General features: G+C 42.9%; 1 long non-coding RNA gene across 1 annotated transcript; it reads right to left on the minus strand.

The window, feature by feature from the left end:
- Positions 1-1,127: 1,127 nt before the first annotated feature.
- LOC119086980 lies at positions 1,128-2,921 on the minus strand. Its single transcript, XR_005090399.1, has 2 exons — positions 2,506-2,921; positions 1,128-2,429 (listed from the first exon to the last, which is right to left on the minus strand). It is a non-coding gene; the product is annotated as an uncharacterized LOC119086980 (long non-coding RNA).
- Between the last annotated feature and the right edge of the window lie 3,665 nt (positions 2,922-6,586).

Consider the following 6,586-nt stretch of genomic DNA (forward strand, 5'->3'; position numbering starts at 1 on the left):
CCATCAAGGCTCCACCTCCTAAAGGTTCCATAATCCCCCAAACAGCACTACCAACTGAAACCAAGTGTTCAAACATATGGACCTTTGGGGGATATTTCTTATTCAAACTATAATACATAAGCTTTTGATAAACTGCGCGATAACTCATGTTGTTCACAGCTTGGCTTCCAATAGTCTTTATTATATTTCTGGAGGGATGTGAGCAAGTTGGATAGAATGGTGTATTTTGGATTTGTCGGATTTATTTTTGAAAACCAATTTTGCTTGGGAATATGGGAGATATCCTAAATGGTCAGAAAATTAAGAAATTTAAAGGTACAGGAATTGTTAGCCAAATCATCAGGCAGGCTCTGTGTTTCAGAAGGCCAGTTTGTTGACAGTTCTGTGCCTCCTATGTGCCTGCCATTCGTATGTCATACTCATATCATAGAAAGACGTGGTTCATTCTGCATAGAGTTCCCGAACTTGAAATCTGATGCTGCCGCACTAAGACTCTTAAATGACTCCAAAGACCAGGAGTGAATTACTAGAATTCAATATCAGGGTGGGCTTTGGAGCTAGCAGCTCCCTTTGAAGACCTGGTAAAGATTCTTGAATAAAAGGTGCATGCATGCCGTGTGTGTGTGTGTGTGTGTGTGTGTGTGTGTGTGTGTGTGTGTGTGTATGTGGTAAGTAATTATTGACATATATTGGCAACTGTCTAGTTTGCTTTCTATTGCTGTGATAAACACCATGACCAAAATTGGGAGGAAAGGGTTTATTTATTTCAGCTTACAGTTGTAGTACATCATGAGGGGAAGTCAGAGCAGGAATCTGGAAGCAGGAACAAAAGCAGAGATCATGGGGGAGTGATACCTACTGGCTTGCTCCCAATGGCTTGCTCAGCCTGTTTTTGTTACTATCCGCAATATGCTGTCCCATCCACATTGGTCATTCATTAATCAAGAAAATGCCCCTCACAGACTTGCCTCTTGAGACAATCTAATGGAACATTTTTTTTTCTGAAAACTTTCCCTCTTCTTGGATGACCTTAGCTTGTTCAGGTTGACAAAAAAAAAAAAAAATCACAGCAAAAAACAAACAAACAAACAAACAAACAAAAAAGAAGACAATAAACAGCATAGCAATTTACATAACAAACTCTATTAAAAAGCAGGAAGAATTCAAGAGACTCCTGCAGGGAACTTCTTACAGCCTCTGTAGACTGCCTTGCCTTGCACACTCTCTTCCCTGTGTCCTCTCATTTTCAGTGGCTTCAGTTTTGTTCTTGACTTTTCCTCCCCATGTGAGTAGGTTAGGTGAGGCAGCCTCTGACCCAGGATGTGAATCACAGTTGGTCTAATTACCTGTGGGAATTAAACCTCCTTTACACGTGATTAGTTTAGACACACACAGGACCTCAAAGCCCAAGAAGAGACCAAAGAAGTTTAGTTCAAAATTTCCCCCTCAAACAAATGTGACTAGGAAAATACTTCATTTCTTTACTGGGCACCTTTACTCTGTTTGATATCTGAAGCTGCTGTAGCCATCCGGTGGTCATGAATTCTGGCAGCCCTGATGAACTGAGATGGCAAGGTGAAGAGATGATGTGATAGTTAGTTTGGATTGTCACTTTGACTGAACTGAGGGATTTCTATGAAAACAGTTGAGTAGACATCTTCTGTGAAGGGGCCTCCAGGAAAAATCTGGTGTCTGAGTCAATGAATTGAACAGACTCACCCTAAACATGGGCAGTACCAATCCACAAGCTTGGAGTCTGGAAGGAATGAGGATAAGAGAGAAGGGCATAGCCCTCCAGCCACACGCTTGAGCCTTCTAGAACCAATGTAGTTTGTACCGCTGTTGTTGCCTGTGAAGGGCAGTTTCCCTTCCTTGGCCATTGGATTGGATCTGCTGCTGGACTCTGAGTGAACTGTAGACCTCCAGCCTCAGATTGCAGTTCCATCTCTGGTCCCTTGTATTCTCAGGGTTCCACCTTCCCAGAATGAACAGCTCCTGGTTTTGCTGACTCTCTGGGCTGCAGATGGACCATTCCACCTCAGGTCAGGCAAGGCAGGCTAATGTATCCCCTCTGAATAATTTTCAGCTGGCTTAGGTCCTGAGAAGCCTGACTACCAGATGGAGGCATATGGGTCGTAGCTGGGCTAAAATGTCCCAGGTTTCCAGACCTCTCACTACTCAAGGAATAAAGCACCCTTGCTTAAGAAAGTTTTCTGTGGGTGTGGTCCAATCAGAGCCTCAAGCATCCAGAGACTTCTGACCTTACTCCATGGCAGGGAGGAAAGGAGTTAAGGGGAGAGGATTACCTTGATGAGGATGAAGTCAGGGAAAGGCAGGATGAAAGGCTTCCAACTCAAGTAGGGCAGATGCCCCACTCTGCCCCTTCCTCCTGGCCAGTTCCAGCTCTGGCTTCTCTTTTCTGGTTTCATCTGGAAGATGACAGGAGTGGGCTGTAAGGTCTGAGGTCTGGCATCTGAATCGGAGCATTTCTGTTCTTCCACTTACTGGCTGTGTGTCTGTGGTCAGGGTTTCCTCGTCTCTCAACTGGGCATAATAACAGCCTTTGTTCGGTGTCTTTCTGAGGACAGAAATGGGAATGAGAAACACGTAACACATTGCCTAGGACACGGTAAAATGGCAAGAAATGCGCTGTCATCTCTGGTGTGATTGGAATCATTTTCTATTCCACAGCATCTCTTTTGCTCACACACTGGGATTTTTGGTACTGATCCCTTTCTGCTCTTTCTTCAGATCGGGTCTGTTTTTAGCCCTCAGATTGTACTCGACACATGGAAGTCTCTCCCTGGGAAGTCAGTGCCTCGCAGACTCCCATATTTTTCCAATGTAGGTTTGAGTGACAAGGGGCAAATGAAGAAGACACTGCATGAGAAAGGGAGCCCATTACAGCGGCCTCAACTGTTTGTGAGGCTTCTGGGGCATTTCCTAATACAGTATCCATGACTTGTGTAGCAATGACAATTGTGCCAGAGACAGAACTGGTCAGTGTGTGCACCTTTAATCCCAGGAGCAGAGCAGATCTCTGTGAGTCGAGGCCAGCCTGGCTACCAAGTGAGTTAAAGCAAATACACAGAGAAACCCTGTCTCGAAAAACCAAAAAAAAAAAAAAAAAAAGACTACTCATAGCAGAGCTCTTAATCTCTGGAACTTTCTCCCCTGAGGAGGCAGAAGGGTTCAATAGATGCAGAGGGGAACCTAATTTTATAGATCAGAAAACAGACTGTCAGTGGCCACACGGTCATTACCCACTGGGAATGCTACTTTCTCATTTCTGCACATTCTGCAGAGAACATCTTCTTGATGTTCTTTGACTCTTTCAGAAGAGCCTTGTCTTGGAAAACAAGTGTGGCCTTCATTGTTGGCTGGGTGTGTGTATTTAAATTCAGAGGAGGTAACTTCTGCCACAAACTGGAGACTTGCAGACTGTTTCTGCTCATAGCTCTTCTTGAGGCTGCTATGTCTGCTGACAAGGATGCGTTTCACCCATAAGCCACTGTGCACCTGTTTATGTAGAACAGGGCAGGCTTGACAGAGTTGTACTGATGTGTTGATAAACTTATCAGCGGAGCCAGAGTGATTCATGACCTATGGAGCTGCCTGTGTTTACTAATATGACTGTCAGGTGGGACAAGGGCCACATGACGTTTCTTGACACTTCCATGTGAATGGTCCTTTGGGAGAAGGTAATAGGAAGTTCATTTAACTGCTGAGCAAAACACAATATAGACTGGAGCTTGAATCTATGTTACACATTTCCTCAGTCCCCACCAACCATCAAACTGAAATCCCATTCACTCACTGCATACAAGGATATTCATGAAAGAGAAGTAAGTTGTTCATAATGTTCTTTGCATCAAATAATTTCAAGCAAGTGGAATCTTTAAAGTGAAATGTTTGTTATGAAGATGGTTCTAGTCTTCACACAGAGCTCCTGGCTTAGAAATTTATCCATGTACTCTGCCTAATAAGCTATAATTTAACAATTAGTTGGCAGGAACATTTCTTAACTAGTATTGCTTTTATATTTCTCTTCTTGTTTTTCTGGCAGAGGTTGTCACCATCCCACCCACAGGGAGGTAAATAGATAACTTAGGGGACAGACAAAATCTTCTTCTCCAGAACTGAGGCACCGCAATTAAAGTGTTCCAAATTCACACCTGCTGAAGAGCAAAGGCAGGAAGGTCACCCTAGCAACCATGTTCTATTGCTACAACTGAATACCTCAGTTTGGGAAATCTATGAAGAACAGAAAGTCATTTTGTACATGGTTCTGGAGGCTGAGAAACGCTGTCCTCAGATTAGTGCCTGGTGATGGCTTCCTGCTGGCTCATGGCATGGCAGAGGGTATGATGTAGAAAGACAAAGTCAGTGTCCTAGCTCAGCTCTTCATCTTATGAAGCTATTGTGCCACCATGGGATCTGCCAATATAGAGCCTCATCCAGTCCATGTAGGACTGACTAAAGGCCCAATTTCCAAATATCATCAGCATATGATCCTGCAGGTGAAATTTCCAACCAACAGACTGTCTTTTCCAGAGACCCATTCAAAGAGAAATATAACTGATGAGAAGCCATGCAGTCCTCTGTTGCCTTTGGAACATCTGCCAGATTACTGTCTCCAAGCTCAGACTCATCTTTCCGACTTCCTGGATTCTGTGCATCGTTCAATGTGCACATCAGTGTAGTAGCTGATGTCCTACAGCATCACTGTTTGGACTCAGACACCCAGGGCTGGCAATGCCCCAGCATCTATGTACAAGATCCCACTTGCACACAGGGCCAGCGCTGGCCAGTCCCCAGATTCTCCTTGTCGCCACAGTGTCTGGCTATGAGTGGAAGTCACATACCTTCCCACCCGTTTCTAACAGAGGTTGTATTGATGTCAAATCAGCTGTTGTAGTGAAACCAAAATGCCAGTCTGCTTTCCACAAAGTCTTCAGCTCAAGAACCACTTAACTGACTGTCTGACGTAAGTGATGTCTCAGTCACCAACACCCTAATTTTAGCCATGCGTATCAGCTCTGATTTGTGGAGCTGCAGTTTGGTGATGTCAGCTGTGACTTTCTGGCCTTAATCTGGATTTTTAGAATGTACTAAAGCAATGATGGGACCCCTGGAAAATCCACTGGGATTAAAGACTAAATCCACTTCTCTCTCAGCCTTTGTCCTGATCTCTGTGCTGGTCAGAGTTCTATCATGGAGCATATGGTCTTTATGAAGAGAAAAAAAGGTTATTTGGCTCACAATTTTGAAAGCCTAAATCTATGATTGATTGGCCCTGCCAATTTCAGCCTGTGTCGTAGTTACAGTCATAGCATCAGAATGTGGCAGAGGAAAGCCACATACTTGATGGTTGGGGAGCAAAAGAGTTAAGAGGGGATATGTATGGGTCAAGGGCATGAACCAATGACCCAAGGACCTCCAACTAGGCCAGCCTCAGGGGCTTCATCACCTCTTCACAGTGCCTGTTGGGAGATCAAGGACCACAAACACATGAGCTGTGAGGGAAGGTTATGATCTTCAGTACAGTTTCTCCCCCTCCCCCAAATTCCCCTGTACACAAACACCATCTTCTCCTCAGGATCTACCCAGGCTTTTTAGAATTTTCTGCTTTCAAAACCCCTAGGAAATATCCCATTCTACAACAATCTGAACAATGTTCTTCAGAAGTATCAGTCATGAAATGGCAGGGGGTTAGTGGTGGTGAGACGGGGCACTGAAGATTAAGAAATTGTTACAGCTTGAAGGAGACCAAGGAGACACAACAAAAAACACAATGTACTGACGTGATCTGGATGCAGAAACCAGAGAACAAAATGGCTGGACACAACAGTGAAATCGTGTGGTCATGAACTCAACCATGATCATGTAATTCTAGGGGAAGTTGGGTGGAAAGTACATAGGAACTCACAGCTGTCTCTTTGGAATCTTCTACTAATCTAAAACTCATTCAAACCATTTATAAAATATTAAAAATCATAAATTAGGAATTTCAGCTATGTGACAATAAATGAAGGAATATACCCCGAAGTAGTGCCATACAAGCAATATATGTGTGTATCTATGTATGTGTGCGTACACACACACACACACGCATATACATATATACATACACACACATACACACACACACACACATATATATATATATATGTCTAGTATATATATAGGGTGTAAGGTACAAAGTGGTGTATACTTTGTATACTGTACATATACGGACCTAGAACACAAGTTACATATACATGTGTATATTATATGTATAGTAGTGGTTTGTACTACACTTCTTCATGCTTAGTATATATATATATATATATATATATATATATATATATATATATATATAGAGAGAGAGAGAGAGAGAGACTAGATTAATGTGAATACCAATGAGAACAAAATGACAACATTGCATTAGATAGTATTAAACACAAGATCCAGGGGGAAGTACATCAAAGGAGAAATAAATCATTTCAGTTCAATAATAATTATCAACCACAAATGAGATATGTCTGGCATGAAACACTATCCATCCAACGAAATGTCTTCATGGAGTCTAAATCTGAGCTGCAGA

The sequence above is a fragment of the Peromyscus leucopus genome, chromosome 8b (assembly GCF_004664715.2).
Source record: "Peromyscus leucopus breed LL Stock chromosome 8b, UCI_PerLeu_2.1, whole genome shotgun sequence".
Taxonomy (NCBI): Eukaryota; Metazoa; Chordata; class Mammalia; order Rodentia; family Cricetidae; genus Peromyscus; species Peromyscus leucopus.